At 41.8% G+C, this 24,714-nt stretch overlaps 1 protein-coding gene across 2 annotated transcripts in view; it reads right to left on the reverse strand.

The window, feature by feature from the left end:
• LRFN5 (leucine rich repeat and fibronectin type III domain containing 5) overlaps window positions 1-24,714 on the reverse strand; it is a 95,291-nt gene that overhangs the window by 37,804 nt on the left and 32,773 nt on the right. The window contains exon 2 of one of the 2 annotated variants that reach the window (XM_029079120.2): window positions 7,685-7,861. The exons of the other annotated variant lie outside the window; for it this stretch is intronic. The gene's annotated coding sequence lies outside the window, so the exon portion shown is untranslated. The remainder of the gene's footprint in view (window positions 1-7,684; window positions 7,862-24,714) is intronic. 2 annotated transcript variants of the gene reach the window in all.

Below are 24,714 nucleotides of genomic sequence, written 5' to 3' on the forward strand. Positions count from 1 at the left end.
TGCTTTGAGGACTCCAGGAGACGTGACAGGGAGGGGATGACCAACCTCCAAAGGCTCAATCTCATTTCAGTGCCCAAACAGGGGTCAGAAAGCACCAGCACTCACCAGATGGGGCAAACAGCGCCTGACATCGATCCAAACACAGCCCTGTGTGTGGGCATGTCCTGAGAGCCTCATTCCACACATTAGAGAGTAAGCACTCTCAGCTCTCACCCAGGGAGCACCCACTTCTAAATAAACCACCACATCCACGATCTTTCTCTTCTGAGGCAAAATCATCCTTCTAGTGTTTCTAAACGAGGCACTTTCTGGGCCTCAGGAATGCACTGACAAATCGGTGGGCTGCAAAGTTCCAAAGCTTACAAGTCCTCCCTCAGTGTGACGCTAATGTCCCACTGGCCCCCAGGCGGTCGGCTGAGGCCTATGGGCCGTGGGTTAGAGCCAAGGTCACTTCCACACTCTAACAGCAGCCGCCCCCGGGTGACCAGAACACTCAGGTCTGAAGGAGCAGGAGATGTTGTAGGTCGCCTTATTTATATTTGCCATTTTAGTAGCAAATATTTTCTTGTTGGGCTCCTCTGCTAGAGTATAAACTCCTTGTAGGCAGGGCAGCCCACACACCTCGCTCCTCTAATGCTAACCTACTCACTGTACCTCGATCTCATCTACCTCCTCACCGACCTCTTTCCCACATCCTGCCTTTGGCCTGGAATGCCCTCCCTCTTCACATCTCTCCCCCGACTTCAAAGCCTTAATGAAGGCACATTTCCTCCAAGAGGCCTTCCCTGACTAAGCCCTACTTTCCTCTAGTCTCTAAACTCACTGTGGGCAGGGAATGTGTCTGTTCACTGCTGGGCTGTACTCTCCCAAGCACTCAGTACAGTGCCCTGCACACAGGAAGCGCTCCATAAATATGACTGAATGACAAAATTTCAAAATTAAAGGAAGTGCTCAAGTACGGTATGTAAATCAATACGTTCAGAAATGCAAAAAAACCAGTGCAGGCCCTGGTGCCAAAATAGGGAGAATGTGCATTAAGGAAAAGTCACATTTATATTATTCCCTCATTTCTGTTGCCACATGCCCTCACTCTATCAGTCATTCATATTTATTGAATGCTTAGTGTGTGCAGAGCATTGTACTAAGTTTTTGGGAGAGTACAATATAAGAGAACAGGCTCATATTGTTGGAAAAGAGTTCTCTAATTTCCTGGCGACATTCTGGCCAAAAGGCTCTTGATAAAAAAGAAATGCTACCGTGCAGCTGAATGTACTTCATAACCGCACCAGAAAGTTCCCAACATTTACTCACATAAAAAAAAATAGCTATTGCAGTGGTGTGATGACAGGTACCTGGACAATGAAATCTAACTTTTCAGAGCTGCTGGAAAATAAAGAATACAGAAATAGCCTTTATCCTTAGCTCAATAGCATTTATTGAGCCCCTACTATGTCCACAGCACAGTAAATGCTAAATGCTTAGTGAGTACAATGAAATTAGTAGATTTTCTCTCCGCCCTCGAGGATTTTCCAATTTGTGAAGGATCCATTTTCTCCTGCCAACTTGGTGAGATTTTTTAAAAAGACATTCATCTCTAGACTGTAAGCACACTTTGGGCAGGGAAAGTGTCTGCCAACTCTGCAATATTGTACTCTCCCATGCATTTAATAATGCAGTAATGCAAAATGTCATCAACACTGCCTTTTGTTCCAACACCACTGCATTGCTCTAAATTAGATCTTACTCTGACCTACTATATGTAGAGCACTGAACTAGCCCCTGAGGAGCATACGATAAAAGCAGAAGACAGGGTCCCTGTCCTAGAGGAGCAAGCAATTAAATAGCAAAAAGCAAAGCAAACTGCCACTAATTAAATCTGTCCTCCAGAACAAACATACATTCCACATCTCCTTTCCACAATCTACCCAGGTCTGCACGATTGGCTACTTTATTTATTTACCGCTGCTCTTTCAGCTTCACCTTATCCTGCTAATCTCAGCGATCCAGTCTTTCATCTGTCTTGAATTTCACACTGATCGTGTCCCCCTCCATCTCAAAGGCTCCAGGCCAATGAGCTTAAGTGACATCCAATGGACCGAAGATCTTTCAGACCAATGAGCTATGTCACAAAGGAGAAATGCACATTTCTGCTCTGAATTTCCAATAAAAGCAGAGTTTACAGCAATTGGGAACACAGAAAGATAACTTTAAAGGAGCTAATGAAGGGAGAAATACTAGAATAAGGGAAACGGTGAGTAGGTCAAGATCCCATAAAAAGCACAGACACTATGGTAAGTCATAAATATACTATGAAACTGCTATATTAGAAAGCGTGGTTCTAATCTTGCCTACTTCCCAGGAGAGATCTTATCCACCTCAGGAGGAAAGTCAAACAGCTGCTGGGTAGTAAGTCAAAATGGAGAGAACCATAAACAAGCAAGACACACTGAAATAAAACGTCAAATGAAATTCCATAGCCCTGAAGTGTTTGAAAAGAACAGCAGAAAATATGGACCGTCCTGTTGCATACCAATTATCATCAGGGTGACTCCCTTAAAACAGAGGCTTTGAGAAAATAACATCTGTCGAACATATTTAGATGTTGCATTTTTTAAGCACACAGCTCACGCCAAGAATGGGCAAAGGTTGAGGTAATATGGACACAATCCCTAACCCACACGAGGCTCTCAATCTAAAATAATAATAATAATAATAATGTTGGTATTTGTTAAGCGCTTACTATGTGCCAAGCACTGTTCTAAGCGCTGGGGTAGACACAGGGGAATCAGGTTGTCCCACGTGGGGCTCACAGTCTTAATCCCCATTTTACAGATGAGGTAACTGAGGCACAGAGAAGTTAAGTGACTTGCCCAAAGTCACACAGTTGACAAGTGGCCGAGCCGGGATTCGAACCCATGAACTCTGACTCCAAAGCCCGTGCTCTTTCCACTGAGCCATGCTGCTTCTCTAAGAGTTACGGAGATGCAGTTCATTACTCCAGGTTGTGGGCCTGGAGTAATAACACAATCATCGACTTAGGGGGTGCTTTCTGTCCCCACATTCATTCATTCAATCGTATATATTGAGCTCTTACCATTTGCAGAGCACTGTACTAAGGGCTTGGAGAGAAACATATAACAATAAACAGATTCCCCGCCCACAATGAGCTTACAGTCTAGAGGGGGAGACAGACTTTAACATAAATGAATAAATTACACTTCTGTTCACTAGGAAGATCTTTGATTAAACTGTGCTTTCAATAACCATTCACCACCGGCTGTTCCCTTTTCAGGAATAATACCGAGGGGGAAAAAACCCCCACAGAACTGGAACGATGACTCACTACTGCTCAAAGTACCTGGAACTACATAACTAAGACTCTCACGCAGGTCATATCCCCGGAAATAAAGAATGCTTCTTAAAAAAATAAATTGAAATAAAAATCAATCCGGTTTACCCTACAAGTATTCAGCAGGTTTCCCTGCCTTGCAAAGCGTGATTAAAGGCAGGAAGATTTATGGAGAGTGGCCCTCTGCAGTAGAATTGATTTTGCCCTCTGAAAGCAGGCTAGGTTTCTCTCTTTACAAGAGAATGAGTAATTAAACTTTTTTCCCCTTCACTGTTGAAAGACGAGGCGCTTGTGGTGATTTCACTCCTAGAAGCTAAATCATCAGGAAACGTTATGATTTAATGTAGCACCATTTCCAACAAAGGAATGAATTTTAAAAACAGACTGAGAGATTTTATAATTATCTCCAGATGATTGACCCCCAACAATAGAAATGTCTATTCTTTGTTGCATTGTCTCAAATTCCTAGAACTAGAGAGAAATAGAGTCTGTTCAAATGTTTGTTGCAATGGAAAAAACAGAGTAAATACACAGCGGTGTTCCCTGAATTGTGCAGATTGGTGCAATTTTTAAAATCTATAAAACTTCAAAGCAAAAAATGAAAGATCGGCCAATTTATGATTCCTTCAATCACCGTGTTTCCCAATGGCTACGGATGGTGCTATCAATTTTACTAGGAAGCTGTATTGGATGGGAAAAAATTGCTCATGCACTACAAAGATTCGAGGACAGAACTCCCTTGTCTTTCATAAAGTTCCATGGAGATTTACTCTTTTAACTCCTTAGACAAGATGAGCAGAGAACTCCCTATCAACGACACTCTCAGTTTCTTAGTGTTTTGCTTTGACTTGTCTCCTGCATGCATTTGTAATTGCAGAAGGCCATTCAAACCTAAGCACAGCCTGGACATAAATTCGTGAAATCAAGTCTGGCAATCTGCTAAGAGTTCTTCTTTATCTCCCTCTCGGCAAAATGCGTAGGAACTCCAACATTCTAGAGGAAAACGGAGGGTTTTTAAGCTGAGAAGTTGTTTGACCCAATCTTAAAACTCTTCTGAGGAGCAGGCAGTTGGACAACTTGATGGTTTTTAACAGGCATGCAAGATGTGCAGGAAAGAAAATGACTCCCTTACATCAGGGAGAATGATTTACTGATGCACTCTCCTTGTGTCTCATAACTAGTCCTGGAAATTAGAACGCTGAGCAAAAGAGTTACTCATTGACTCGAAGGAAATTATGCACAGTGCACTATTGTGCACCCTGTATCTAAAAGACAATATAAATTTTAAAAAGCAATGTTAAAAAATACCAGTCACATGATCAAACAGTGATGTAAATATGTATCACTAAAAAGGATTTTTAACATGTCCGCAGGCGAATACTTAATTTTCAAGCGGTTAAAATTCACATCCAGCAGAGGCATCCTGTGCTAACTCTTCAAGAGATGTTTCATTACCAATGGTAAATAGATATTTCTTTATCTAATGCTAATTGACATACACTTTAACCACTCTACTCAACTCATTCACTTTATGGGAAGGTAAGGGAGGTGTTTAAGCCCAGGTAAACCGTGCAGTATCGTCTCGAAGTGAAAGAGCCCTGAGAGAAATGCCAGTGCTGAAATATTCAATTAAGATTATATCTCCTTAGATATTGACCAGGGAGGCTTGGGCTAAGGAACAAAATGTAACTAGCAAGTGGTACCATTTGAACTTTTTTACGGTACTTGTTAAGCGCTTATTATGTGCCGGGCACTGAACTAAGTGGTGGGGTAGATACAAGACAATCAGGTTGGACACAATCCATGTCCCCCAAGGGGCTCACAGTCTTAATCCCCAATTAATATAAAATGAAATTATAGGTTCTCGGAATAGAAGGCGAATCACGATATATTTGGAGCCGGACACTCCAAGGAGGGTTACTAGAGGACCGATTTTGTCATGTCATATAAATAAAAAGATCCTAGATAATCATAGCTCGGGAAAGGATCTCCCAGACCCCAGGTCATTCAATCTAATTTTGTACCTCAAAGAGTGCAGACAGGTAACTCTCTAGCCCATTCTTAATCATCTTCAAAGACAGTGATTCTAACCACCTTCCTGAGTAATATGCATTTCTGGGTCTCACTGAAACAAGCTCTGAGAAGAGGCAGAGATCATTTTAAATGATTTAGAATAAACCACAGATATATTAGGATGAACAATGACATACCTACAAAAATTCTTTGAACTCTGGTGATCAATTCGTTTCGTTCCATCATATTTAGTGAGTGGTTACTGTGTGCACAGCACTGAACTAAGCGCTTGAGAGGGAACAACAACAAACAGACATATTCCCTGCCCACAAGGCGCTCACATCAGCAAGAAAGACTTCCCTGTTCACACCATCTCCCCTTCCCATGAAGCACTGTGGTGCTGATAAAGGACTTATTTTGGACAGAGATGAACCAAACTTCTTACAAAACACCTGCCTCCTAACTTAAACCAGCGATAGATTTACATAATGGAAATAACTTGAATGCAGCATAAGCCTCCCTACTTCTTTTGCAACTTCAGAATAATACCCAATTGCACATATCAAATCTTGTCAGTTACCAGAGCAACGATTCTCTTGAATCAAGGCCTCACTTCACCCTCTTGATGGCTTTGAGAAGGATTAAAGATACTATTTATTATGTGCTTACATTGTGCCAGGGGCTGTGCTAAGCATTGGGGTAGTAGATACACAACGATCAAATCAGATTAAGGAGACCAAAGAGAAAACAGTGCCAGGTGCTACAAATATCACATACAACAAAAACAAAAGATAAACTTTGTGTGGGCCCAATGTGGCTGGGACTTTGGATCCTAAATTATTAACAATAATAACAATTATATTTGTTAAGTGTGCCATGCGCCCTAGTAAGCGCTGGGATGGATACAAGCTAATCAAGTTGGACATAGTCCCTATCCCTAATGGGCTCACAGTCTCAATCCCCATTTTTACAGAAGAGGTAACTGAGGCTCAAAGAAGTGAAGTGACTTGCCCAAGGTCACACAGCAGACAAGTGGCAGAGCCGGAATTAGAACCCACAGTAATAATAATAATGTTGGGATTTGTTAAGCGCTTACTATGTGCAGAGCACTGTTCTAAGCGCTGGGGTAGACACAGGGGAATCAGGTTGTCCCACATGGGGCTCCCAGTCTTCATCCCCATTTTACAGATGAGGGAACTGAGGCCCAGAGAAGTTAAGTGACTTGCCCACAGTCACACAGCTGACAAGTGGCTGAGCCGGGATTTGAACCCATGACCTCTGACTCCAAAGCCCGTGCTCTTTCCACTGAGCCACGCTGCTTCTCTCTCACTCCCAGTCCCAAGCTCTACACCAACACCTTGCTGCTTCTCATTAGCCTGTTCAGCTAAACACACACACACACAGGTGAATTAACGGTCAGTCAGGTCTTTTTCTAATATCGATCAATGGTACTTACTGAGTGTTTACTATGTGCACAGCACTATATTAAGCGCTCGGGGGAGTACAATACAACAGAATTAGCGGATACGTTCCCTGCCCGTAACAGGCTAGAGGGCAAACACAGATTGGATCAGATTAAATCAGATTGGATACAGTCTCCATCCAGGGCTAACTGTCTAAAAGACAGGCTAAACAGTTAATTTTATCCACATTTTAAAAGGGAGGAAACTGAAGCATGAGATCACACCACGGGCAATTGGCGGAGGTGGGACTACAACCTGGCTCTCTTGCCTCTCTGTTCCACGCTTTTTCCACTAGGGAACACAGCTATTTTGGAACGACTGTGACTGGGAACCATTTCTTATCTTTCTCTTCAAGCATATGTAGAGGCTAGCAGCATATTTCTGACAAAACTGTGTCACAAGCTTTACTCCCTCCATAAACTCTACCATTCGGCACCTCTTGCTGCCTATATTTAGGCATTAACTTTATGACAAAAAGAAGAAGAATGGGGGATGTTTTCTCAAGGCTCTTCAGAGAAGTGCTGAGGTACCTCAGAAACAACTCTTCTTCAGATAGGAGAAAGAGGGAAGACAGAATCCACTGTACATTAGGAGCAATTTCGCTCTGTGCTGTCCACTATGCTCCTTCTGAGACCATCTCCATCTCAAATGCAAAACGAATGCCCCATCTAAACAGGGAGGCCTTACTTGTGATCTTATCTCCAAGAGGATCAGGAGGAAATTTAATTATTGGCTCTGACATTCCACTTCCAAATACTGTTATATTTAGCTACTGTGGATGAAAAATAATATGACTGTTCTTCCCATGAAAGAGAAAAACAACAGGTGCCCTTAGAGCACATTTATGCACATGACTTACTTCTAGAGCCTGCGGAATCCCTCACAGATGGGGAGAAGGGCCCAGCACTGCCTGGCTACCGCAGAAGCTGAACAAGGTGAATGCATCTCCAAAGCTGAGGCTGAAGATGAATTCCGCTGTTGGGGCTCTCCAATAACGCAAGCCTTCTTCCCACCTGGCTGACTGGCACCTGGGATTCTTCAGGGAAGACAAGGATAAAGAGGAGGTCGGGTCAGTTCCAGATCTGGACAGTAAGGGTGGGAGAGCCCACCAAACCCACCAAAATCAGTAGTATGTATGGAAGTCCAAAACCAAAACCTTCCGGATAAAAATCACACAATCGGAGTGGCCATATTCTTTGAACACGTCTGCCTGCTCATCTCTACGTTCTGAGGGGACGTATTCCTATCCCAAACATTTCCAATGAGCTCTGACCTCCAGATTACGGAGTTCACTCATCTCTCAATGGTTTAGACTTTCTTCTCTGCCTTGATGAATTTTGTATCCAGAAGCTAATGCTTGGAATGGATTAACTAAAGGGATTTTAAAGTGTGAATATTATACTTTCATAGAGTGAGCCAGTCAATTGCATTTTTGAGCACTTACTGTGTGCAGAATGCACTGAGATTTAGGAGCAAGATTCACAGAGTCCTACCAAAATATGATTCACCAGTATGTGGGGCAAATAACAGCAGTTTTGACTATCTAGATTTGGAGAGTTGCAGCCCTAAATGGACCCTATGTAGTGGATTACTGATGTTAACAAAAGACCAGAGACCTGCTGGGATACAGTGAGATTGCAGGAGTGAAATAGAATGCACAATCTTGTTTGGCAAAAAAGTGTAATTTCTACACAACAATATCGAAAAGTTGTTTGTAGTAATGCGGTATCCCAAAATTCAAGACATAGGAAGTGGACTCATGTAGGCAATAATTCTAAAACATGATTTAAATCATGCCTCACACTGTTAAACACATTTTGGAAAATTAAATTAGAAAACTGGTACTGATTGAGTAAAGCAGAAGATATTATTAATAGTTCTTTCATTGGAAAAAAATGTATAACAAAATCAACCAAGAAAAATTCACTTTATTACACATGTACAGCAACAGCTGAATGGACTAATGTAAGATTAGATATAAAGTGTCACATTGGAACGCTCCAGAAAGCAGCAACTCAACAGTTATTCTAGACTGCAAATTTGCTCCAGACTGTAAATTCATTGTGGGCAGGGAATATGTCTACCAATTCTGTTGTATTGGACTCTCCCAAGCACTTAGAACAAGTGCTCTGCACACAGTAAGAGCTCAATAAATGCCACTGATTGACCAAGTAAAAAATACAGCTTGGAAAAGTGTCTCATCTATCACTGCACATGAATAGCACCATCCGGGATTTCATCCGGTCAATAAGGGTACCATCGTGGGTGCGGAGCTAACCTTCTGTAGATTCCCATATTTTGGCTTACTGCTATCGTCTCTTCCCTCTGTGTTTGCATAGGACCTATCATGAGAAGCAACATGGTTTAGTGGAAAGAATAAAGGCCTGGGAGTCAGAGAATCTGGATTCTAATTCCGATACTTCCCGTTGCTCGCTGCGTACCTCTGGCAAATCACAACTGCCCCTTGCCTCAGTTTCCTCAATTGTATAGGTAGGGATTTCAATGCCTGCTTTCCCTCCTATTTGAACTCTGGGCCTCATGTGGGACTGTGACTGTGTCCAACCTGTTTAACTTGTACCGAACCCAGTACTTAGCACAGTGCTCGTCATATAGTAAGCGTTTACAAATACCATAATAGAGTAATAAGAAAAACAAAATTTACTTTAACCACCTCGATGACATTTTGACTATCTTGTTTATGAGTTACTCCGCATGCTTTCTATATAGGGAAAAATAATAACAAAATTGAGTGTGGTAAGTTTGTATTATTTTAGTAAGAGTCCCTGCTCTCTAGTTTTTCACTCTTGAAAATTTTGACACCAAAACCTTCAAATCTGGCCCACTCAAGTCAATGGCCTCAACAACATAGTAGTGGAAAATTACATATATTTTATAGGTTCAAAGAGTGCAGAGTATAATTTTATTGAAATATTTTTTCTGTTCATATTCATTTTGGATTATTTGGATAAATTTAAAAGATATATTGCCTGCAGATCAAAACTAAATTAGAATAAATGCACATAAATGATTTATTATCATGGGTTCTTACAAAATAACATTTCCATTTCAGTTCTTCTTGCTCATATTACTCAGTCTTTATTGTGATGCTTCCCCCCCGCTTCTTGATATTACTGCTATGGCTTAGGTTTCTTAAATTTCTATATGTCCCATCATTTTTAAGTATAATTTTTACAGCACTCTGAGCTAAACAATGATTCACATGGACTCCTCTAAAGACCTTGATTTTTACATTGCCTAAGTCACGAATTTTTAGGAAGATGCACCTGATTCAGTAATGTAAGCATATAATTATTTTAGTAATCAATGTAACGATGCAAGGATGAGGACTCACATCCCCATCAGCTATGTCAAATGGTTTCTTTATAAGAGGACGGACCTACACTGGACTCTCCAAGCCTTTTTTTAATGGCATTTACTATGTGCCAGGCACTGTGCTAAGTATGGGGGTAGAAATAAGGTAATCAGGTTAGACACAGTCCCTAATGTGGGGCTCACAGTCTTAATAACCATTTTACAGATGAGATAACTGAAGCACAGAGAAGTGAAGTGACTTGCCCAAGGTCCCACAGCAGACAAGTGGCAGAGCTGGGATTAGAACTGAAGTCCCTCGGCCTCCCAGGCCCGTGCTCTATCCACTGGGCATACTGCTTTTCAGTTGTTCGAGTGCTTAATACAGTGCTCTGCACACAGTAAGTGCTTAAAAAACACCGCTGATCAATCAGGTCCCAACAAAAATGGACCTTTCAGGAATCCCAGGACAGGCTGGTCCAACCCCAAACACTAAAGATTGTCATTACCGGGAGTAATAATGGTATTTATTGGGCACCCAATGGCTGAACAATGCACTCTGCTAAATTCTGGGCCTAACCAGGCTGTGGCTGGTAACAAGTCTATCGACAACTTGCCTGCCTACAATCAATCTTGCATATTTTTCAACGACAGGTGGGAGGTTCAGTCTTAGACAGAGCCCCAAGAAACCCAGCATATATTTCCCCCATAAAGAGGATCAAGACATACAGGGGATGCAATCATTTCTAACCGACTTTAAATGAGAATGTTTCTCTCCTCAGAGGTAAGTTTACTTGCCCGTAAAAGAAAAAGAAAACTCGGTAATCACAATAAATTGAGGGAATTATCTCCTTCAGGAGAACAGCTTCTACTACCTCTTTTTCACCTCATTTCAGAATTTAACAATCTTCACAGGCAGAAGTTACGATAGTGTTATGTTATGTTATAGTCAATGATGCCAGAAACCAGGCTGGATCCTCACAGATAAATCAGCAATTCCCTATGGGGAACGTGGGCATTTTCCGAGGTGAAGTCGCATCTCTCAAAGCACAAAGGAACCATTAAGTGGACCAGAGAACTAATTTAATAAATACCACTCTGGGGGCCTGGTATTGATTGGATTTACTTGTGCGATCAAATCTGGCCCAGTGCATAATATCTGACCCACGCTCTTGCTTTTTCTCAATTGTGACCTCGTTATAGCCCCTCCCCAATGAGTTATGATTATTAAATAAAAACATCAGGCAATTTGGGTTTATTAGCTCGATATTAAATTATGTAAAGCACAGGAACTATCCTCAACTGAGGATCAATTCATAAATATGAATGACTGTAGACTTGAACTGAGCAAAAAGCGGGCTGCGAGACGACTTTTATTTATTGACGGGAAAACTGCAGCAAGATTTCCATTACTTTAAAGCAAAAACCCCTCCAGTCCCATGGCTACTCTACTTCGGGAGGTTCTAATCTCAGTTTGAGAATTTGATTTTAATAATATATAACAATAACTACTTGAATTTTACATTCTTCTTTGGAGCTTTCTGACAATATATTATCTCATCACTTTTTCAGCATCCGTGCACTCTTTAAAAATGAAAAAAAATTAAAAATCTGAAATCAAATCATGGCAGAAATCACCACAAAGCTCATAAGCCTTTCTTAATAATAATTTAATTGTGGCATTTGCTAGCACCCCCTTTGTATAAGAACTTTACTAAGGGCTGGAGTTGACATATCTTTATGGAAACCAGATACAGTCCCTGTCCCGCATGGGACTCCCAGTCTGAGAGAAAAGGAGAACTGACCTTATAAACCCTTTTTACCGAGAAGGTAACTGAGGTGCCAAGAACTTGACTGACTTGCCCAAGGTGAGGCAGCAGGCAAGTGGAAAAGCTGGGATTAGAACCCAGGTCATCTGATTCTCAATCCTCGGTCTTACCCTTAAACCATGTTATTCTCAGAAAAATGGTTCCTGGATAAAACACATAAAATTAATATTTGAAATATAACATTAGGATTGATGGAGAAAATGAACACACGGGTATTTTTGCTCTGAAGAGCTATTAGGAAATATACATATACAGACCAACTAGCAAAGCAGCGTGGCTTAGTGGATAGAGCACAGGCTTGGGAGTCAGAAGGACATGAGTTCTAATCCCGCTGCGCCACATGTCTGCTGTGGGGCACTTAACTTCTCTGGGCCTCAATTTCATCATCTGTAAAATGGGAAATGAGTGTGTGAGCCCCAACGGTGACAGGGATTATGTCCAACCTGATTAATTTGTATCTACCGCAGCACTTAGAACAGTGCTTGGCACATAGTAAGCACTTAACAAGCACCACAATTACTATTTAACAACCATTCGATCGCCACTCCTCACACCCCCTTCGGCATCACTTATCCACTTGAATCCGCACACTTTAAGCACTTGATATTTAATCCACATGAACGTATCCCTGTAATCTCACATTTCTCCTATCTTGAGTCTCGGCCCTCGACTCTCTCCCATGCCGTTGCCGCCCAGCACGGGGCAGTTGTGACTTGTAGCACAAGTCCTGTAGCCGAGACTGGTAGAGTACTGGAAATCCTCCTGTTGCGGCCCTGAGAGGGTCATGTGAGATACGGATAAGTATGAATTCAGACACTAAAATGCAAGGATTTTAGAACCGAATACTTTGAATAATAGGTCCTTAAATCAGATTCAATGTAAGGTTGTTGTTTACTAAATTCATTTATGATCTCACAGAGCAACACCCTTGATCGGTTTTTACTGAGCAAATCAAAATGTGAATTCCATTTTTTCCCTAGCTTTAAGCATTCCACTCATTTTAAATGCTCAGAAAACACCGTTGAGTTAAGAATGTTAGGATCAAGAGACTCATAAAATTTCCAAGCCTTCAGAAGATAGCAGTAAAATCTGGAATCTTTTCCATTCTGACGACCTGACAGAACCCCCTCATACTAAAGGAAAGAAGAGATAAAGGAGAAAATATCTAGAAGAGCTTTTTAAAAAACACAAAGGAAACCTGAAAATTAAAGAACTTTTTATCATTTTAAAGTGTTCCCAGAACCATTCAATCCTGTCTAGTTAAGGGAACACAGAATACTTTCGATCTGCTTTATTTCCACTGTCTCTGAAATATCCCAACCGTTTTTTAAAAAGACAAAGCTACATAAATATTTCTTCTTTGGAGAAGCCAAGTTCATTAGAAATGATCTACTCACATGAGATTCAAAAACCGTGGAAGCTTTTCCGCTGGGATTCAGAAATTGAGATGTTATATTCAGTTCTCCATTTTCCCCCCGGATTCCACATTGACTTTAGTGGTTAACCCGAAATCTCAGAGGGCTGTAAACAGAAAAGATTTCTGCCGAACTTTGCCCCGGTGACTTTCCTGACTGCTGATTCTGCAAGTTCACCTTGCCTTCGTGACTGAAAGCTCCTTGAGGGAAGGGATCATTTCTACCTCTAGTGTACTCTCCCAAGTCCTTAGTACGGTGTTCTGCATTCAGTAAGCGCTCAGCAGATACTACTGATCGATCAATGGACTGGAGAGAAAAACCTAACGCTTCAGTGAAACCTAGACAATGAAATCAATATATGGAGCATTCATTTCTTCACCACAGGGGTGAGGTTCCTGAAAGTAGCTACAATTGGCCAAACCAAAGGGAAAATGGAGAGGAGGCGGCATTTAAAGACTCTGTGGCTTCCACCACCCCAGATTGTGCTACGGAGCCACTACTGCTAATAAATGATATAGTGACAATAAGTCCTCTGGGTAATTTTAATGAACTTTTGATATACTATCCCCCCAACTTCACCTCCCCTCAGCTAAGCCCCCTTTCCTCCCTTTGCCTCTGCTCCTGCCCCTCTCCCTTCCCCTCCCCTCAGCACTCTGCTCATTTGTATATATTTTTATTATCCTATTTAGTACCCTATTTATTTTATTAATGAGGTGTACATCCCCTTGATTCTATTTATTGCGATTAAGTTGTCTTGTTTTGTCCATCTGTCTCCCCCAATTAGACTGTAAGCCCGTCGATGGGCAGGGATTGTCTCTATCTGTTGCCGAATTGTACATTCCAAGCGCTTAGTACAGTGCTCTGCACATAGTAAGCACTCAATAAATACAATTGAATGAATGAGTGAATATACTAGTGATTCAAAGCAAAATATAACCTTGGTGCCCAGAGTAGCAAGTTAGAGCTCAATATATTTGAATAATAACTGTGATAATAATCCTAATAATTGCGATATTTAAGTGCTTACTATGTGCAAGGCACTGTACTAAGCGCTGGGGTGGATACAAGCAAATCGGGTTGGACACGGTCTCTGTCCCGCATGAGGTTCACAGTCTTAATCCCCATTTTACGGTTGAGGTAACTGAGGCCCAGAAAAATTAAGTGACTTGCCAAGGTCACACAGCAGACATGTGGTGGAGCCAGGATTTGAACCCAGGACCTTTCGACTCCCAGGCTCGTGTTCTATTCACTGAGCCACGCTGCTTCTCTAGGAGGAGGCTATGCTTCCTGTGACATGTCCAGGTCTCACAGCCTTAGAGAAGGCTGGCCCCAATTACAGCTGAATAGAGCTCCAATTTGCTATGAAGTCCAACGTTCTGTTGTTGCCAAACTCTGTCTGTCCCCATCCCCGAAGCCACACACTGGCCATTTTTTAGTTCTCTTTTCTAATTCTGTTTATCATTAGGCAGCGTCCAGCCTAAGTGACAATTAAGTTCCGTTGCTATTGACAATATTATGCTTTGAACAGGATTTGCTAGGGGTTGGCTGGTACATTACCTGGTTTTTCCTCAGGCTCACTGTCGGCCCACAGCAGCGGGCCAACCCCGTGAAACGATTCACACTCATCTGGTCGTCTTGCTTATGAGCCTCAAGAACACAGTCATCAGCAGCTCTCGGATGACTGCCTTGGCAACTTTTTATGAGTTGGAAGATTTTCCCAGTGTATTCAATCTCCACCCTTAGTTTCCGGATCGCTATTCATGCCTACAACTCTGGTGACCTGGAGTAGGTGGACCAGAACTGTACCTACCGCACATCCTAGCTTTACCTTTGTGACAGAAATCATTTACGAAGAGTGGCAATAGATAAGTCTTCCAATTGGTCAGGAGCTGAATCAATAATTGAATATCCAGATGCATACATGAAACATGTGCTGAGGTCGCGAATAAAATACATAAGTGATAAGGGGGTCTGTTGGGCTGTTGTGAAGGGAGGGTCATCAAATGGGGTGAACTTTAATCTTCCTGTGCTATTATAAAAAAAATCCAGCGTATCAGAGAATATTAGGAGACTAATGGAAGCATAACAACACAGCCACGTCCACCACAAAGAAAGATGATGATGATGATGGTATTTGTTAAGCACTTACTATGTGCAAAGCACTATTCAAAGCGCTGGGGGGGATACAAGGTGATCAGGTTGTCCCCTGTGGGGGTCACAGTCTTAATCCCCATTTTACAGGTGAGGGAACTGAGGCACAGAGAATTGAAGTGACTTGCCCAAAGTCACAGAGCTGACGAGTGCGGAGCTGAGATTAGAACCCATGACCCCTGACTCCCAAGCCCATGCTCCTTCCACTGAGCCATGCTGCTTCTCCATGGCACGTGCTGCTCATCATTGTTCAGTCGTTCTTATATCAATCAATCCATTGTAGTTATTGAGTGCTCACTGTGTGCAGAGTTCTTTCTACCCTAGAGCTTGGCACACAGTAAATGTTTAAGTCATGGCTATTATTGTCATTATCACTGTCACGAATGATAACCAGAATCAGAGCCAGACTTTTTTGTGGGCAGGAAATGTGTCTGTTTATCATTGTACTGTACTCTCCCAAACACTCAGAACAGTGCTCTGCACATAGTAAGTGTTCAATCAATATGATTGAAAGAATGAATGGCTTCCTAAAGAAGAATTTTGGCCAAGTGATTTATCTGCTTTGTGCCTCAGTTTCCCTCATCTGTCAAATGGGGATTAAATACCTGTTCTCTCTCCCTGCTTAGATTGTGGGGCCCAGATTGTGTCCAATATATCTGCATTGTATCAGCCCTAGGGCTTAAAGCAATGCTTGGCTCACAGTGACCGCTTAACCAAAACCACGAGATTATTATTAAGAACAGATCACGGATACATCGATTTGCAGAGAAGCCTCCCCCTCTTAAGAGCGACATCCTTTAACTGATGGATTTGTAAATCAGACATCTTCAGATTCCGTCTTCTCAAACCTGGCTGATAATCCGACCTGTCTCTAAAGCAAAAGTGCTCCACTTTCGTTATGAGCGGGCCTGCCCCAACCACGACAAACAACGAGAAAGAGCGATGAGAATTCTATAAGGATTCAGAGAGACTCACAGGAACAACTCCGAAGTCTGACAGGCAGATGGTTATGGATAGTTCAATGCCAGGATATGTAACGATGCCGCAACTAATTAAATTCAGGAAATTAATCAGAGCTCCCAGGATAGGAAAATAGGAAAACCAATTGCCACGTTTTCGGTCCCCTTAGGTCAATGTGCCAAACGTCAACTCATAATCTGACAGCACTATCTTCTGTCTCTCAAATAATAGAAAATGTCATCACCCATGCACTTTCAGGATGATACACAAAATTTTTATAAAGGCAAAATCCTGTCTTTGGCTTTGTTTTTATTCACCTTTTTGCCACACACTGGACCAATCATTTGAAACAACAATCAAGAATGACCTCAAGAGGTTGTCATCACCATCATAGTCATAGTTGTCTCATTAATGGCACTTACTGAACACCTCTTGTGGATACAGCCCAGTAACATGTTCTTGGGAGTAAACAAAAGTAAAAAAAAAGTAATGCGCTCCCTAATGGGGCCTACAGAACACCAGCTGATATAAATTAGCAAACAGTATCTATCCATCCTTTCAAATAATAATAATTGTGGTATTTGTTAAGCACTTACTATGTGCCAGGCACTTTATTAAGCTCTGGGTTAGATAGAAGCAAATCAGGGTGGACAGACTCCCTATCCCACATGGGGCCCACAGTCTGAATCTCTATATTCTAGGAGGTAATTGAGGCACAGAGAAGTGAAGAAACTTGCCCAAGGCTGCAGCAGGCAACTGGCAGAACCAGATAAGAAGCCAGGTCCTTCTGATTTCCAAGATTCTGCTCTAACCACTAGGCCATGCTGCTTCTCTAGCATAACATAGCAGCTAGTTGTTTTCGTAGCTACTGATGTTCCTACCACCCATAATTTTTTTTTCTTTCAAATGACATCAAGAAAACATTCTCCTCACCTAGATTTCTATTCTAATTCAATGTGTCTCATCCCTACTGGGTGAAGAAGAGCCTCCTTTTGTTAGTGCAGAAAGTTACAAGTTTTTGATTTGGTGCAACAATTCTACGTCCAGCCATTCACAGCCATCTTGACTTTAAAGATTTCAATCATGTTGCCTCTCACCCTGTCTTTCAGGTTTGAAGAATCCTAACATACTTTCAGTTTCTCCCCATATTTAGGTTGGTCCAACCTCTCAATCAATCGCCATCTATTTTTCCAACCACTGTAACAGAAATGTCAGAAGAAGCCCTTTAATGGAAAATACACTTACATCTTACTGCAGTTTTGGTCTATCTTGATCTGAACTTCACATAAACTCTAATACGATGTTTGTGACTTAAGCAAAACCTGACTGATTAGAGCTAAGTTCCGACGGGAATCACAGTGGAGATTTAGAATCTCCAAGATGAGCCAAGAGATTTTCATCAGAAATGGGACAGACCAAAGTCATCTCCACCGACAGGAAATGAGATTAAGGAATTGAGGTTAGTGTCATTTGAAGAGCCAGAAATTACTTTACCCTCTTGAAGGCACGGATTATCTCTGATCTTCACAAGTTACCCCTGCGTTTAGGGAACAGTGTTACGATAGAATCTTTACCCAAGAATCTTCTCCCAAGAGCTTAGTACACTGCCCTTCACACAGTAACTGCTCAATATATACGACTGATTGATTGATCACTGCCTCCTACCTAGATTGTGAGCTTCTTGTCATCAAGGGACTGTGTCTACCCTGATTATCTTGTATCTACCTCAGCTAGTATAGTGCCTGGCACATAGTAATTACTTAACAAGGACCATTAAAAAAGGGTTAGGGGAGATTGTCCATTATAATAGCAAGAAAAGTACTTGGTAACACATAGAACAAGCAGTCACCATCACAAATAGAATCACCTAACTAGCCATCTTTCAAATCTCTGGAAAATTGGTGTCGGTGTTTCCTTCAGCTCTCTCATTACTGCTTGATGCAAAGCAAGAAATTGGAATACACTCTAACCATACGCGGGCCTCAGGTTAGCAAAACCAAAGAGCGTCAAGATATTTCCAATCAATCAACCAACAGTATCTATTGAGTGCCTGAGCACTGTAGTAAGCCCTGGGGATAGTGCTAAAGGTGCAATAGTAATAATGGTAACTATTAGGGTCTCACTAGGTGCCAAACATTTTGCCAAGCACAGTCCCTTCCCTACATGGGGCTGACAATGTAAGGGGGAAGGAAGACCTGGTATCTTATCCCATTTTCCAGAGGTGACAACTAAAGCCTAGAGAGGTAAAGTGGCTGCCCAAAAGACACACAATGAACCAAAACCAGGATCTTTCCACTAAGCCACACTGCCAATCGCCGCTCTCAAGGGGTTTAAAATCAAATGGGGAAGGCAGACACAAAATTAATTGAAAACGGGGTGGCGGGGAGAGGGGGAGCAGAGAATGGAAAGATAGATAAGTGAATGAATAAATGCTTAAATAGTAGAGACCCTGTCAGGAGTACTAGAGCTACAAAACCCTACAGATCAAGCCCTTAATACAGTGCTCTGAACAAAGTAAACTCTCAATATGTATCGCTGATGGACTGATTAATAATGAAAGAGCTTCCAAGATACTGAAATGTGGCCTTGTGAAATAGTTGATAAACACAGTAGTCACCGTTTTCTATGTAATGTATAAAAGAGCTAGCTATAGCACAATTAATGTTCTTTCATTTCTGCAAGGCATTTAGATCACTGAAAATTGCCTCATTCTCTCACTGCAGGGCTTGCTAAATAGATCTGCTGTTGATCATCTCTTTCCTCTTCTTCAGCTGAAGAAGTTCTCTTCTGTGGGTAATTTATTTTCACCCCTTTACATATCTTACAAGCCCTCCGTACAATGCACTGTACAAAGTAAGCGCTTTAAAAAACACCATCGACTGACTACTGGTGGTACTAACACGACTTGCACGGGGGTAGATTAGAAGCTGCTTTGGTAATCACAAAATTGGGGGGGCAAAAACAGAGACCTCCAGTGGATGCTAAACAAAATCAAGAGGTGAAGATGTCTCTTCTCACCTATAAAGAAAACGGATAGAGAGCGGTTGATGTAATGGGAATACTTTGCATTACAAAGATTTTTTTTTTAATCTCTTCCTGACTAATTATAATGCACCCCGAGAGAGAAGGGCCTGACCAGCCAGCTGAGACTGAGAATGGAGACATTAAGACTGGGATTTGACCACTTGGCATGCCACTGAGGATGGTTTTACTGGCATTAGATACAACTTGGATATTCAGACATTGATTTTGGTTGGCTGTATCTTACCCCAATCAATGCCAAATTCATAGAAAGAGATCAATTGGTGTGGGAAGGGAAAGACTTAAAGCTCTTCTTCCTTTCCTTTGTTTGCACATCTAGACTCTGCAGTATCAAACTTAGTTCTCACCTCCATTAAGTTGGCTAACGTAATGGCTACGATCCTTTCATCACAGTTCTCTAAAAAGCTTTCACGATCAAAATTGTATGCCTAATCTTTAACTCCAGAGGGAATTTTCATTCACACTTTTAGTCGGTTTGGAATATCATGGTCCTAAAAATGGGTCTTAGGTTTCGGGTACTTAAAAAACCTGGGAGCTTTACAACTTATAATTGCTCTTACTGAAAAATGACCCCTAATTTTTACCACCTAAAATACAAAGTTATAAGCAGGAGTAAACATGATTTATTCATGAGCTTTTCAATTGTTCTCGCTCAATTCTAAGCTTGCTACACTTACATGGGACTGTGTTCACAGAAATGAAACTGGGAGAGAAAGTCCAGCCCCAAAACAAGAGCACAACTCTTCTGTTGAAGAACCAGTGAAGCCTAGTGGAAACAGCATGTGCTTGGGAGACAGAGGATCTGGCTTCTAATACCCTTTCTGCCACCTCTTTGTTGTGTGACCTTGGGCAAGCCACTGAACTTCTCTTTGCCTCAGTTACCTCATCTGTAAAATGGGGATTAACTTCTCTTTGCCTCAGTTACCTCATCTGTAAAATGGGGATTAAGACTATGGGATATGAACTGCGTCCAACCTGAATATCTAGTATCTACTCCAGTACTTAGAACGGTGCCTGACACATAAAAGTGCTTAAACAATTTTTTTTAAAAAAAAGATTACATTTTATGTGGGTTTCTATACTAAACTAGCACTCATTTTTCACCGTCAATTATATGTGATTACTGAACTCTAAGACTATGACCAGGAGAACAGAACATTTTGAAAATGAAGGAAAGGGAGGGAATATGGGCTAAGAATAAGGTAATATGACAGCAGCAAGGATGGGAAAAATCAAACAGTGGCATTTATTGAGTGCTTACTACGTGCAGAGCACTGTACTAAGCGCTTGGGAGAATACAATATAACAATAAACAGACACATTTCCTTCCCACAATGAGCTTACAGTCTAAGCATTTGCGGGACTACAAAACAGCTGGTAGATACGATCTCTGCCGATAAGGAGCTTACAGTCCTTGGAGGAAACAAAAGAGTTGACAACAGTCGTGGAAGGATTCTTGAAAAGACTGCGCAGTTCCAACATTAATTGGCCTAAACTGAGCCCCATAATGGCCCTTCACAGTTAAAAAATCATTTGGAAATCCAAGAAGATAACATGCTGATAACATTCCCTAATTGCATTTACTTAGAGTTTATATTATGGGTGCTAATTGCCACAGAGTCAAGCCCCAGGTCAAAATAAATAAGGCTGAAGAAAAAGAACATCTTCGATTCAAATTAAAGATATGACCCACAGTATTGGACTTCTTCAGACTCCTTGCTGCCATTGCTAGGATACTGGGAAGGGCTGAGGAAATACTTTGCAGGCAGGTTTTTTTTTTCCTAACTTCTCTAGGACGCTGGTGAATATTAATGTGTGCCCGTGGGATAAAGAGAGCAGGGTAGTCCCTGCAAAATCACAAACATCTCTCCTTCTAACTAGAATCTCTGCACGAAAACTGGAATGTTTGGCACTACGAAAGTAAAGTCGATGCTAGTACAGGGAAAGGGGGATACCAAAGCCTAACTCGAAGCTTTAAACTGAAAGAGTTAATATCATAGTGGCATGGTTGAGCCCGCCGATGGTGGTTCAGGGAAAAAGAAAAAAGTCTCCCATCTACGGAGGAGCAAAGACATCAATCCATGGCATTTATTGAGCGCTTACTGCTTGCAGAGCGTTTTACTGAGCTCTTGGGATAGAACAATACAACAGGACTGCCCACAAGGAGCTGACAGTCTACAGTGGGAGATGGATATTTAAATAGATTGGACAGAAGATCCTTCTGTCTTAACCTGAGAGCTTGATGTGGTACCGGGACTGTGCCTAACCTAATTAACTTCCCCAGCCCTTAGTGGAATCCTTAATACCACTATTATTATTACCAGAGATCCCTGCCTTCAAGGGGTTTACAATCTAACGGGGGGGGGGGGGGGGAGTGTCTATAAGTGGACTGGGCATTGCTGTTAACCAGTGTGCAAACCAGACTTTCAGAGAACTGACTGGTGACTGGTGGGTTGTTGCCTGTTGGAGACAAGATTCTCCACCTTACAAAGATAACAACCAGGTTGGCAGATAAATGTTACTGTAGTTGAAGATAACAAGGAAACAGAGAAGACAGGAAGCATGTCCTTTCCAGCCTTCCTCTTTTTAATGCCTCCATTAACTGCATTTCTCCTACTCATCTCCTGTTGCCTGGATAGGATTTAGAGACCTAAAAAATTTCCAGAATGAATTTCCAGCCCCCCTAAGCCTGTCTGAGACCTGTCCTCCCCCACCTGCCTCGGGATTAAAATGTTTCAGGTTTCCAGGCTCAGCTCTAGAATTACAACGGGTTCAGGGTTACAGAATTAGTGTGGCATAATTACAACATTCTAAGCGTTACAATAGCTGAGAAGGAATTTCAAGAAATATTAACCGTGGAGAATGTGAGCGAGTTAAATGAGGTGGTGAATTTGCAGTGAAATGAAACAAGCTATTTCTAACGAGAAACAACAACAAAGACTCAGGCAATGGCAGTTCTTCACTAGTCACCCCGTAAACTATCGACGTGCTGATGTCCTTTCCACTATCTCCAGTCCTGGGTTCTAAAACAGCTCAGTAATTATTATAATAATTACGTTTTTAAGCATTTACTATATGTCAAACACTGTACTAGACACTGGAGCAGATATAGGATAATCAGATTACACAGAGGCCCTGTTCCGCAGAGGGCTGACAATCTAAGGAAGAATGAGTGCTCAATTCTTATTTTATCAGGAGGAGCTAAAGGTCACACATCAGGCAAGCAAGAGAGCTGCGATTACAAACCAGAATGGGAAGCAGCATGGTGTGGTGGATAGACTTTGGGCTTGGGAATCAGAAGGTCGTGGGTACTAATCTCTGTCTGCAGGTTGACCTCGGGCAAATCACTTAACTTCCTGTTTCTCAGTTACCTCATTTGTAAAATGGGGATTGAGACTATAAACCCCATGTCGGATGGGGACTGTGTCCAACTCTATTACCTTGTATTCACCCCAGCGCTTAGTTCATATATAGTATGAGCTTAACAAATACCACAATTATTATCAGTAATGGTAGTAATTATTATTAGGTCCTCTGGCTCCCAGGTTCACGCTCTCTCTTCTGGGCCACGATTCAAAATAGTCAGGCCACACTTAGAGCCCAATCCTCTGCTCCTACCTGCCTCCGGAATGGTCGGTCGTCTAATGGACAACAAATGGCAGACAAGTCTAGGGGCCCCCAGACAGGAGAGGAGCTGCTCTCTTGGAGTACAGGCCTTGAGAAGATAAAAATACCACGGAGAAGTCTTGAAAACAGAGATGGTGCATCAAAGAACTATCTTCACTTCCTTTGAACACCCCGGGCAGTGTATTTCTGGCTGCATATCAGGTTTTTCAGCCATAACCTCATACCATACATAGCACCAGCATCCTCTCTGTCTCACAAGCCTGTAACCCTGGCATTATTCTTGACTTATTTCTATCATTCAATCCTCATATTCAATCTGTCACCAAATCTGTTGCCTTCACCTCTACTCCCTCTGCCACTCCCCCTTTACCTCTCCACAGCTAAACCCTCTTTTTCCCCTTTTCCCTCTGCTCCTCCACCTCTCCCTTCCCATCCCCACAGCACTGTACTCGTCCGCTCAACTGTATATATTTCCATTACCCTATTTATTTTGTTAATGAATTGTACATCGCCTTGATTCTATTTAGTTGCCATTGTTTTTACGAGATGTTCTTCCCCTCGACTCTATTTATCGCCATTGTTCTCGTCTGTCCGTCTCCCCCGATTAGACTGTAAGCCCGTCAAACGGCAGGGACCGTCTCTATCTGTTGCCGACTTGTTCATCCCAGGCGCTTAGTACAGTGCTCTGCACATAGTAAGCGCTCAATAAATACTATTGAATGAATGCATGTACCCTTTCCGTTCCATCCAAACTGCAAGCTCACTTGGGCAGGGAATGTGTCTATTATATTATTAAATCGTACTCTCCAGGAACTTAGTTCAGTGTTCTGCACACAGTAAGCGACCAATAAAGACAATTAACTGACACCACATTGCTCCAAGAACTTCTCTCATCCCACCCTGATTGCTGGATTGGTCTCCTTGCTACTCTCCCTGCCTTCTGTTTCTCCCCACTCCAGGTCACACTTGATTCTGCTGCTCTTACATACACCATCTAAAAAAATACAGTTAGCACAGAATCTCTGCCCTCAAGGAGCTTAGCTTATGAGCTCATACTTTCCAAAAGGTGGACTGAATGTCCCCATCTGTTTGTATTAGGGCCCTCTCACAACACCTGCAGAACACTGATGATGATGAAGACAGATAACTTGGTCCTTTCTGTGTAAATGGAAATGCAAGCTCTTTTTTCAAATGGGAAATATCGCTTATAATACTCAACCATTTGGGATCCAAACAATGCATCCCCCTTCTGTACAATCTCTGATAAATGTATATATTTTGAAGTCTTCATTATTTCCTCTATAATTCTATGCATTTTGCTTTAAGTTCTTTTTAGAATTTTTCCCACAGCATGACTGATTATGAGTCATCTTTCCTAGACAAAGTAGCAAGGACTAAATATCAATGATCACACCAAGCGGTTCAAAATCTAATCGTGGTCGTAAAAGGCAAGTAAGAAGTGAAATTAGAGTTCATTATTCTTCCCTATTGTGATTAAAACGTAAAATACCAATTCACTACAGAATCAATCTGGTTCCACTTAAGACTCATGATAA

The sequence above is a fragment of the Ornithorhynchus anatinus genome, chromosome 14 (assembly GCF_004115215.2).
Source record: "Ornithorhynchus anatinus isolate Pmale09 chromosome 14, mOrnAna1.pri.v4, whole genome shotgun sequence".
NCBI lineage: Eukaryota > Metazoa > Chordata > Mammalia > Monotremata > Ornithorhynchidae > Ornithorhynchus > Ornithorhynchus anatinus.